Below are 13,045 nucleotides of genomic sequence, written 5' to 3' on the forward strand. Positions count from 1 at the left end.
GGAATCTTTTATTGCAGCGATACAACGCGTTTCGGGGAATCACTCCCCTTCATCAGGTACAAAGAAGCGTGGTCTGAGCTGAGAATAAGCCACGTCTAATCCTGTCTAATTCACGGATTCCTCACATGGGCTTTTTGTGTCTTTGTCCACTGCGACCCACTAGTTGGGCCGCTGTATGAACCTTTGGTTCTATTGAGTGTGAGCAGCCGATTTATCTATTCCTTTTGTCTTTCGCTTTTGGCATCCTTTAGAGCCCCTCTTACCCAATTCCTTATTCCGAACACCATTCTCTCCTCCCTCCATCCTTTCCCTTCCTTCTTTTTCCCCTTGTTCCCATTTTCCCTTATCCCTTAAGGGACTATATACAGGAGTATGTGACTGTAAATAATATTATAAGTGATAACCAACATGGGTTTACCAAGGACAGAAGCTGTCAGACTAACCTGGAGGTGAGAAGAAGCCTGGACAGAGGGGCAGCTGCGGATGAGGTGTTTCTGGATTTTGCCACAGCTTTTGATCCTGTCCCTCATAGACGTTTAATAGGTAAAGTAGGGTCTATAGGCTTGGAAAGTATAGTTTGTAACTGGATTGAAAATTGGCTGAAGGACCGTGTCCAGAGATTGGTGGTCAATGATTCCTATTCAGAATGGTCCTGGGTGATTATTGGATAGTAAGATTATGTGAGCACGGTATGGCAGTATTGTTTAGGTACTGTATGGACATATACAGTGACCACTGGGCAGGGCCGGCCTTTGGGGTGTGCGGGCTGTGCGGCCGCACAGGGCGCCATAGCAACAGGGGCGCTGGGCGGCCGACAGCTCGCAATGTAATATGCGGCAGGCGAGGCTGCACTTGTGTTCTCCCTCGGGGCGCCCCCTCCATCTCCTCCTCCCCTGTGTCTGACCTGCCTGCTGCCCCCGCAGCTGCCAATAAGAAGAGACATGGGAGGAGGAGGGGAGGGGCTGTGGCCACTGCGCCACCAATGAAGATAACTGACCTGTAATACAAATACAGGAGGCGGGTGCCGGAATCAAATAGCCGGCACCCGACCTCTGTGACAGGGAGCTGCGATCAGCTGCAGTTGAGTTAACCCTTCAGGTGCGGTACCTGAGGGGTTAACTGCCGCTGATCGCAGCTCCCTGTCACAGAGGTCGGGTGCCGGCTATTTGATTCCGGCACCCGCCTCCTGTATTTGTATAAGAAACGTTGGTGGCACAGTGCGGCCCCCTCCCCCCCAACACCCCAGTATAAGAAACGTTGGTGGCACAGTGGGAAGTGCCAATGAGGGTTAAAAAATAATAAAAAAAATTAACTCACCTCCTCCAGTTGATCGGGTTGCTGCCGGTCTCCTGTTTCTTCAGGACCTGTGGTGACGTCACTGAGCTCATCACATGGCCCATTACCATGGTGATGGATCATGTGATGGATCATGTGATGCATCATGTGATGAGCACAGTGATGTCACCAAAGGTCCTTTGACAGGTTCTGAAGAAAGAACAGGAGACGATCAATTGGAGGAGGTGAGTTAATTATTTTTTTATTTTTTAACCCTCATTGGCACTGCCCACTGCGCCACCAATGTTTATTATATGGGGGGTGCACTGCGCCACCAATGTTTATTATACTGGGGTGTTGGGGGGGCACACTGAACCACCAATGTTTATTATATTGGGGGGCGCACTGCGCTCATGTTTGTTATATTGGGGGGGCGCACTGCGCTCATGTTTGTTATATTGGGGGGCGCACTGCGCTCATGTTTGCTATATTGGGGGGGCGCACTGCGCCAATGTTTATTAAATTGGGGGGGCGCACTGCGCCACCAATGTTTATTATACTGGGGTGTTGGGGGGGCACACTGAACCACCAATGTTTATTATATTGGGGGGCGCACTGCGCTCATGTTTGTTATATTGGGGGGCACACTGCGCTCATGTTTGTTATATTGGGGGGCGCACTGCGCTCATGTTTGCTATATTGGGGGGCACACTGCGCCAATGTTTATTATATTGGGGGGCGCACTGCGCCACCAATGTTTATTATACTGGGGTGTTGGGGGGGCGCACTGCGCCACCAATGTTTATTATACTGGGGTGTTGGGAGGGGCGCACTGCGCCACCAATGTTTATTATATTGGGGGGGGGCGCACTGCGCACAACGACGGGTTAGGGGAATTTCACAGCAGAGTGCGCATGCGCTGGGAGCCTCGCCGGCGGTTAGGGTAGGGAAAAATTATGGGCCAGTGCACAGGTGCGGTGATCGGATGGATGTTCTCAGCTGGACACCGGCCGACACTGCGCATGCGCTGGGAGCCTCACCAGCGGTTAGGGTAGGGAAAAAGCACTGGCCCGTACGTAATTTTTCCCTTCCCTAACCGCTGGTGAGGCTCCCGGTGCATGCGCAGTGTCGGCCGGTGTCCAGCTGAGAACATCCATCCGATCACTGCGCCTGCGCACTGGCCCATAGTTTTTCCCTACCCTAACCGCTGGCGAGGCTCCTGGCGCATGCGCACTCTGCTGTGAAATTTCCCTAACCTGTCGTTGTGCGCCTGCGTGGCGCTGCACACCTCCTCACGTCATGTCCGGTGCGACCGGAAGTGACGAGGGTAGGGAGATCTCACGAAGTAGGGAAGTATAACATTACACCGGCCTTTGGGGTGTGAGGGCTGGTAACTACTTGGTTGGATAGTCAGCCAGCCTATGCCATGATGCCAGCAACAAGCAGTGGTTTTTTTTTTTGGGGGGGGGGGCGCCACAAGGTTAGCTCGCACAGGGCGCCTGAACACCTAAGGCCGGCCCTGCCACTGGGTATACGGGTATTGTATATAGAGATGAGCAAATTGAAGCTGACGAAGTGGAATTCATTACGAATTTCAGGAAAAATTCAATTTGCACCAGATGCGAATTTCCTCACGCTTCGTGGTAACGAATCGCATTTTTCCTAAAATGGCTGCTGCATGTGTGAAGACATGAAGAAAGGAACTGTGGGAAGGCGGGATCACCCATAATGCCATGCATGCAGCCAATCAGCAGCCATCCAGCCCTGTGATGTCACAGCCCTATAAATAGCGCAGTCATCTTAGATTCTGCCATTCTCCAGTGTACTTAGTGCAGGGAGATGCGTCTGCAGGCGCTAGGGACAGTGTTAGAAAAAAACATAATTGTGCTAAGAAAATACGATTTACAAGTGCAGGGAAAGATTATTCAAGGTGTAGGGAAAGGATAGGGAGGAATCATTCCACTGCATTTATGTAGAACAGGGTTCAGTAGAGGAGGTTACAGCCTGGGTAATGGGAACAGTCCTATTACACCTTGCTACACTGATTGCGAATCCAAATTGCCATTATACAGCTCTGTAATTCCAGCAAACCGTTCTTGTTATTGAGGTGATATAGCTATTAACAGGGTTTATTACAAGGAAATATTTATACGTCTTATTTGCCCTTGTGCGGTGCAGTTTTCTGTTCTAAAGCATTTTTTGCTTATATTAGTGGGAAAAAGGGCTTATTAGCTGTTGTGTGGTAAAGTGAGACATCTACAGCCCTTTTTGTCGTGTATATATTCGCCGGTCAGCTTTGCATTTATCTGTTGAAGAGCCTTTTGTGTAAAAATAGAAAAAAATTGGGAACAAATGGCCGTTCAACGGTGCAGTGAGATATTTTACTGCCTACTTTGCTGTGTATTACTGGCAAAATACAAATATATTCGCCTTTCATCGTTGCACTTATCTGTTGAAAAACCTTTTGTGTAAAAATAGAAAAAAATTAGGGCCTAATTGATGTTCAGCGGTGCAGTTATATGTGGTGAAGCACTTTTCGCGAGCTGGACCGAATGACGCGGTGGTGAAATTTTTTATGGTAAACTGGTTTATTTGGGGGGAAAATTGATGGATGATAGTAGACTTTCCTCTGTATGAACCGAATTCCATTATCCTTTCATTGGTGAAATTTTATATTTTAACCATGTTTTCTTCTGGAAAATTGATGGGTGATTGTACAACAACTTTTGCGGTATGGACCGAATTACATAGTGGTGAAATTATTTATGGGGAACAGGTTTTTGGGGAAAATTGATGGGTTATAGTAGACTTTCTTCTGCATTGCCGAATTCTATTATCCTTTCTTTGGTGAAAATTTTTATTTCAAACCATTTTTCTTCGGGAAAATTGACGGGTGATTGTACACCTCCTTTTGCGGTATGGAGCAACTAACTTTGTGGTTAAATTCTTTATGTGAAACGGGCTCTTTTTCAGAAAATGTATGGGTGAATGAACACTAACTCCTTTTGCAGGATGGGCCGAATAACGTAGTGGTGCAATGTGTTATGTGAAACTGGCTTTATTTGGGAAAATTGATGGCTGATTGTACACCACTATATTTGCTATATGGGCTGAATTACGTGGTGTTGAAATTTTAAATTTCAAAGTAAACTCCCCTGCTCTATATCTCTTGTGAAGTCAATGTCTCCAAATATGCCCCTCTCGCGATTTACACCAAATACATTTATTTTCATGTAGAGATCCAAGAATTAAGTTGGAGGCATATAGTGTATGCAAGCCATGTGTGACCCCTCTCATCATTCTCACGCTGTTCTGCACCTGGTTTCCCTGGGCGAACGGAATCACACAGCGGAAAAACTGCTCCATGTTCTTCATCAAGAAATCGAATCCTGGCTTTCTCCACAACAACTCAAAATCTGAACCATTGGTATACCATATGGTATCCGCCAGCTTTATACTGACCTGGAGAATCAAGATCACAAGTGAAAAAAAAACTAAAAACTGTAAGACTGTAAGGCTTATTACGCTTTGGCCAAAATGTACACCAATGCCTCATTCAACATCCAGCATAGAGGCAGGGCAGAGTGCGATTGCATTTGTGTTTTTGCGTTTGTATCTGTATTTCGCCATAGCAATGTGCACCTGCATAGGGTTGCGCTGACTGAACCCCCCACGTAATTTATATTATGTCTTCACAAATGTGCATCTAAAACCATGTTAAACACAATTGTTCTTGTAATTTTCCAGGTTCACCAGCAGGTAGCAGCAACTTTGGCAATGTATTAGTCCCAGTTTAGTGAGTCTAGGTTGGAATGGATTATTCCAGCTTAGCTCCCCCTCTGTGAGCTAAGTGGGCTGTTCCCACATCCTGCAGCATGGGTGGAGAAGGAAGTTAGAGGTAGTGTAGCCCACCCCCTGCTGGGGTAGGGTGTGTCTGAGGAGATCCCCTGCATAGGGAAGACAGCAAGGATCTTGTCTCGGCTGAGACTTGATCACATTCCCAGTCTGAGCTCCTTCAACCTCAGCTGGATGAAGAAGCAGAAAACTACAGACAACCTCCAGAGTTCCAGGAAGACAGCATCTCCTGAGAAATCATCTGTGAGTTAAGTCCAGAGACCTAGGATAATCCATTCCTCCTCAGCTAGTCTGTCCCCACAAAGCAGAAATTATAGAAAAGTGCAGAAGATTAATTCTTGCCACAGTTACAGAGCTACCAAGCAGACAACTTATCCTGCAAGCTCCAGATTTAAAGCAGAAGCATTTATTCCTGCCAATGATTGCCAAAACCTGCTGGGACCAGAGACCAAAGCTGTATACAAGTTATCTTCAGTAAAGAAACGTTTGAACTTCATCTAAAGGTCTGGACATAATTTCTGCTGCAAAATTCCTCTATTACTACACTCAAATTTATTGCAAGTGAGCCAGGAGCCAGAAGTCCAGCCGTACCCAGGTAGGAGACACTGTTGACACAATTATCACCACCCTATAGAGACATTATAGGCCATTACACCACTCTGGCATTCCTAATCTGGGTCTTGCATTATAACACCTTGGAAGGGCCCTGGGGTAGTACCCTGCGCACGCTGCAATTGGCGTCACGACAAATACAGAACTTTAAAGGGGTTGTCCGGGTTCAGAGCTGAACCCGGACATCCCTCCATTTTCACCCTGGCAGCCCCCCTGACAGGAGCATCGGAGCAGTTCATGCTCCGATGCTCTCCTTTGCCCTGCGCTAAATTGCGCAGGGCAAAGGCATTTTTATGAGTTCCGGTGACGTACCGGGGCTCTCCATGGGGCTGACAGGAACCCCGGTGACGTCACCAGCACTGATGGGCGGGATTTAGCTCTGCCCTAGCCAGTAAAACGGCTAGGGCAGAGCTAAAGCCCGCCCCTCAGAGCCGGTGACGTCACCGAACACACTGCCGGGCGGAAGTTACCGCCAGGCAGTGTGTTATTGAAAACAAAAGAGCCCGTGCCCTGCGCGGTTTAGCACAGGGCACGGGAGCGCATCGGAGCATGAGATGCTCCGATGCTAGGTTCAGGGGGGCTGCTGGGTGAAAATAAGGGGAAGTCCGGGTTCAGCTCTGAACCCGGACAACCCCTTTAAATACCCGTATCCTGGCCATTGCAGATTCTAAGAGCGACGCCTGTCATCTGCATGTTATACAGACTCACATTGTTATTTCACAACCAAAGCAGACTCTCTATGCGTGTTACTGCAAGGCACAGTGTTCTACACCACTATAAAGGCTCTATGCAGCCAGGAAATAGATGTTTTTTAACGCGATTCGTCTCTAATATATTCAGACCAAGCCAAATATTTTTTTTAAACCGGCGAATTGAATTTTTGAAAAATTTGCTCATCTCTAATTCCATAGAAGTATTATGTGTAGGAATGTATGTGTATGTGAGCTGCAGGCACATGGCCCTCCCAGAGGTTACACGGGTGACTCTCACGTGCTGTCCAGACGATGTTGTCATGCTGCTTTATGAATTTGCAGCAATAAATTCTGATAAATCTATCTTAATGTTTAATCTCTTCAATAAACAGAAAGTAAATCAGCACAAGGCTCAGCAGTCTGCTCCTAATATCCAATTACCAAGCCTTAATTAACAATTCTGCAGAGCGCATCACCGCCATCCCGTCATGTCCTACGGTTTTGTATCATCTGTTCAAAGAACATTTCCCCCTAGAAAAAAAAAGAGAGAAAAATCCCAGTAAATAAAAATCCTCAGATTAGAGATGTCATCTGGAAAAAATGGGTGACGTCCTCGCTGGCTGCCATGACAGTTCCCCCCCCCCCCCCATAAGACCACGTTTATACATCAGCCTGCATTGCAGCTAATGAAAGTGAATGGGGTCTCATGGTGACAGTGGCACAACAGCCGCAAGAAATCCTGCGATGCTTGTACAAGGGTGTCCCGTGAAAAAGTTGCCGGCCTCCAGCGACAGTATGACAAGATAAATGAGCAAGTGTTGTTGTTTTTTTTTTTTAAAATCACTGAAAAACATACAGAATATACTGCATGATATGAATCTATGATAACTGAATATGCGGATGTGCATGGTACATATATCAGGGATGGCCAACCCGCGGCTCTCGAGCCGCATGTGGCTCTTTGCCTCTTCAAGTGCGGCTCTAGCAGTGGAGCTGGGAAGCAGTCAGACCAGCGCACTCTCCACCCCATGCTCAGATCTCCTTTCCTGATCGGGCACCGTTGCTACTCTGCAGCTCCAGTTCGCTCGCCACTACGTCCTGATGCGCACAGTGTCAGAACGTAGTAGGTAGAGATGCGTACTATGACCTGACGCTGTGCGCATTATGTCACAGTGGAGACTGTGTCAGACCTGCAGAATAGCAGGTGCCTGATCAGGAGCCCGGTGCCCAATCAAGAGAGGTACGCAATTTCTTTAAATTATAGTACTGAGCATGGGGGTCTAATCTAAGAATAGGAGGTGGGGATCTGAGCATGGGGGGCCCTGATCTCAGCATGGGGGGGATCTTATCTGAACATGGGGGAATCTTATCTGAACATGGAGGGGCTCTTATCTGAGCAATGAGGGTTTGATCTGAGCAATGGGGTCTGGTCTGAGCAATGGGGGTCTGGTCTGAGCAATGGGGTCTGGTCTAAGCATGGGAGTCTGGTCTGAGCATGGGGGGGTATAATATGAGTATGGGGGGTCAGATTTGAGCATGGGGGGTCAAATCTGAACATGGGGGTCTGATCTGAGCATGGGGGTCTGATCTGAGCATGGGGGGTCTGATCTGAGCACAGGGGGGTCTGATCTGAGAACGGGGGGGGTCTGATCTGAGCACAGGGGAGTCTGACACTGGGAGTCTGATTTGTGTTATCTTATCTGAGAAATGTGGGTCTTATTTTGGGAGTTCTGATGAGGATTGGGGATCTTATCTTAGGTCAGATGAACATTGGGGGTCTAATGAAAAAAAAAGGCAAACACCTCAGATCAGATGAAAAATATATTTTTTCTTATTTTTCTCCATTAAAACCTAGGTGCATCTTATAGGGTGAAAAATACGGTGACTTGTGTGTAAATGTATAGCTTGTGGCTCCTATTAGTCATACTTTTTTTTTCTGGCTCTTTGTGTCTTTAAGGTTGGCCATCCCTGACATATATAAAAGAAGAATCACAGAAAATAATGCACTAACACAATAGACTAAGCATTCAATCTGATATAATAAAATCTGAGTCTCTCAGCCAATATATTTTGATCAAAACACATATGTGCCCACCTACCAGCGCCAAGGTGGTCTCAGTCAGGCAGGTCCTACTCTAAATCTACCTATGACGTTGGGCATCTATATTCAGGGCACATATAGTGTGCTGCCTCTAGTTACCTCTGTGGGCATCAAGCAACCAATGAGAGGAATAGCACACAAAGTTATATGTACCACCTAATCAAGGTCACCTGTGAGAGCCTGCACAACTATATGTACCACCTAATCAAGGTCGCCTGTGGGAGCCTGCACAGCTATATGTACCACCTAATCAAGGTCACCTGTAGGGGCCCGCACAACTATATGTACCACCTAATCAAGTTCACCTGTCAGATAGGCAGGGCAAAAGTGCACAAAAATGCTGCTCCCAAGATAAAATAGAAGCGTATTCATACTTGAGGAGCAGCACACTATATGTGCCGGGTCTGCTCTTCTGAATGTAGATGCCCAACAGCATAGGTAGTTGTAGAGTAGGACCTGCCTGACTGAGACCACCTTGGCGCTGGTACATGGGCACAGATGTGTTTTGATCAAAATATATTGGCTGAGAATCTCAGATTGTATCATATCAGAGTGAGGGCTTAGTCCATATATAATGTTTGCATCTATTGTTTTAGTGCATTATTTCCCATGATTTTTCTTTTTTATTTATTACCCACATGTCACAGAAGATGCTGAGAGTGGTCCCCGTTCAGGTCTCTGTATCTTTGGGTAGGTTGGATTCTGTTGGCTGATACTGCTTGTGATGCTGCGGATGGCGTTTTTGATGTTCTCCTTGAGTTCATCCAGGGGATGTGGATTGTTAGCCAACACTTTCCGGTTTAAATTTTCCCACAGGTAAAAATGGCCAGTGGAAAAGTCTGGGGAGCGTGGCGGCCATAACCCTTTGCTCACAGTTCGCTGCTCTATAACCCGTGCCAGTGAAATCTATGGGGTCGCCATGTTGTCCCATCTTATTGGAAAAAAACAGGACATTTTTTCTTCTGGTTGTAAAACTTTTCTAAGATTTCCAGGTAAATTGAGGTATTCACTGATAATTGGGCTCACTATTCGTGTCCCTAACACGTGCAGTGTTAGGGACACGAATAGTGGGCCCAATTATCAGTGAATACCTAAATTTTCTGGCCGTAAAGTGGTGTTTGTGAGTCAAATGGGGATTTTCAGCGGACCAGTACCTTGCATTCTGGGAATTTACGTGACCTGATAAATGAAACCAAGCTTCATTTTTCGTGAAGTCCAGCAATGGGCCCAAATGTCAGCAATCATAGTCACCAACCAAGTCCAGCAATTGACGCTTTTAGCTCTGTCAGACTCTTTCAGTTCCCACACACACGTTATTCGGTACCGTTTCAGGTTTAGAGATTTCAGCACGTCGTTCCTGATACACCAACTTGCTGAGACGTTCTTCGAGGTGATTTTTGGGGGCTACTTACAATCCGCTGCTGAGTCTGCAATTTGCAACGGCCCTTACAGTGATGGAACTTCTTGTGACAGGTGTGAAGATCTGGGGTTTTGGGTCATGATAATTATCTAGGCAGGATATAGATAGCCCGGACGGGCAGCACCCCTGGACACTCCGGCGGACAGCCTCTGAGACCCAGTCCATGATATCCTGAACTGGGACCTGTAGTTCCACTGCCCCGTATCAGGCTCTACCAGCTGCCTCCCAACGTTTTCGGTTGGCCCACAGCTTTAGTATCATCCGCCGGTATATTTTTCAGTCACAGCCAATGCGTATCCAGACGACGGACACCACGACAACAACCACATCATCCCCACAGTCGGTGTCCTACATACCCTACTGCCGCCCTCAGGTCTGAGCTCATCCCCCTGGGAACACCCCCACCCAATGCTAACTATGTATTGCTGGATGTATTTCCCTGAGGCCGAGCCCCTCACCTGAGGCTACACGTGAGACCCCCTGTTGGGAGTAGTGGCTGGGCGAACAATGGCTTAATCGAGGCCCCCAAGACACTAACGAGACTAATGGAATGATTCCTTTAAGGCTGCTTTACACAGGCCAGATAATCGCTAACAGCCACTCGTGGCAACACTCGTGAGCCATTATCTGGCGCTATTAAGGTGCCGGCAATTACCCGACGAACCAGCGTTTATGCAGGCACCTAAATCATCGTTTGCCAGCAATTACTCTCTGCTGCCGGCAAGTAATGATTCTGTATGGGGAAGAGCAATGGCATTAGTGATCATTACTCACCATACTTGGGGAGGAAGTCACTGCATGTAAATACAGCTGTCTCCTCCACTGACGAACAAGCGATTGCCGGGAAGGAACACTTCCTTCTCAACAATCGCCTGCAAGTAATTTACTGCATTTGGACGTACAGTCACGTCCAAACTGCTTACCAGGGCTGTGACACTATAAAGTGTCACAGCCCCGGAGTCTCCACTCTCCCGGAGAGCAGACACACTGGGGAAGCCAGCAAAGGACCAATAGAGTGGTCCCTTGCCGGCAAGCGCTCCGATTGGTTAGTCTCTGCAGACTAACCAATCAGAGTGCTTTAGTGTGAAAATGCTGGTTTCAGGCTGTGATCTCCACTATGCCCCAGTGCCCATGATATTTATATTGCCCCCAGTAATTTAGTGGCCCCCATAATGCACCCCAGATGCCCGCATTGCCTCCTGATGCCCCCCTGCAGCCTGATCCTCTATGCCATCTATGATGGCAGCGGCTCAGGAACAGAGCCGCTGCCATCAGCAGAGAGTGTCTGCTGTAATTTACAGCTGACACTCTGCTGCTACGGCCGAAATCGGTGCTGGCACCGATCTCGGCCGTATAACACCATAGATGCCGCGGTCAGTAGCTGCCCGCGGCATCTATGTGGTTGAGAGGGAGGGAGCTCCCTCTCTCTTGCATCGGGCCGCCACTGGTGCGATGGCAGCGGGCCGATGGTTGCCATGGCAGTCGGACGCCTTACAAAGGCGTTCGGGCTGCCATCTAACTAAGGCTCATCAGACCCTGAGGGTCTGATCAGCCTTAGTGTAACTGTAATACAGACTATACAGTACATTGCAATAGATGACTATTGCAATGCACTGTATAGCCATCAGGCCCGCTGGATCTTCAAGATCCAAATAGGTCTAGATAAATAAAATAAAAAGTGTAAAAAAAAGTTTAAAAAGTGTAAAAAAATAAAAAAAGGTAAAGATAAGACATAAATTGAAATAAAAATTAAATAAAAATTGGCTTTTCTCATACCCATTCATTAATGTAATAAAAAAAGGAAATAAATAAAAAATCTACACATAATTGGTATTGCAGCGTCCGTAGCGACCTGATCTATAAAAGTATCATGTTCCTAATCCCGCAAGGTGAAATGTATCAACTCAAATTGTAAAAAAAAAAAGGTAAAGATAAAACATTCATTAAAATTAAATAAAAATTGGCTTTTCTCATATACGTTCATTTATGTCATTAAAAAATGAAATAACTAAAAAATCGACACATAATTGGTATTGCAGCGTCCGTAACGACCTGATCTATAAAAGTATCATGTTTCTAATCCCGCAAGGTGAAATGTATCAACTCAAATTGTAAAAAAAAAAGGGAAAGATAAAACATAAATTAAAATAAAAACTAAATAAAAATTGGCTTTTCTCTTATCCGTTCGTTTGTCATTAAAAAATGAAATAAATAAAAAAAATTACACATAATTGGTATTGCAGCGTCCGTAACGACCTGATCTATAAAAGTATCATGTTCCTAATCCCGCAAGGTGAAATGTATCAACTCAAATTCACCAATACCATGAAGTATGATGTGTCACGAGAAAACATTCTCAGAATGGCTGGGATAAGTAAAATCGTTCCAAAGTTATTACCACATAAACTGACACATGTCAAATTTGAAAAATGGGGCTCTGGCATTTGATCCAAACTGGCTGTCGCTTGAATGGGTTAATTACCAATCTCCTGTCTGGCTTCATGTGGACATAAGGTCCGGCCAGCACGTCTCTCCTCATGGCTCCAGGGTCTAGATGAGCATGGCATGTGGATGTGCGGACTGTGTCTCCCACTGCGCCCCTTCCAAATTTCCCAGGGAAGCCACAGGGTGAGGCAGCCCAGACAGGAACCCCTCTTGTTGGTGCACTACCTCAAAGTTTTTATATGCACCCTAAAATTTTTGAAAAGGAATATCAGAAGACTCATGAACTACAACAATAAAACTCCACATCAACGGCGCTTTGTGCTAGAAAACGTTTGAGTCCATCGGTCCAGTAATCTTTAGTCCACAGCCAACTCTTCACAACAGCCAGTGGCGCAACTAGAAATGAATGGGCCCCACAGCAAATTTGTGAACGCCCCTCCCCCACAGCAAATTCTTCGCAAACCCCACTCCCATGGCTAGTCAAGATCGCACTTTCAGATGAGGCCCGGCAGCAGCTCCATCCGTTTCCTACAGTGTCACTGTATATAATGTCATTGTATAATACTGTTGGGGGGGGGCCCTTACAATAAAATCTTTTAGTCCTTCTCCCGGGAGGGCCCCTTATGAGTTTGGGCCCCAAAGCAG

The sequence above is a fragment of the Bufo gargarizans genome, chromosome 11, assembly GCF_014858855.1.
Source record: "Bufo gargarizans isolate SCDJY-AF-19 chromosome 11, ASM1485885v1, whole genome shotgun sequence".
NCBI classification, from domain to species: Eukaryota; Metazoa; Chordata; class Amphibia; order Anura; family Bufonidae; genus Bufo; species Bufo gargarizans.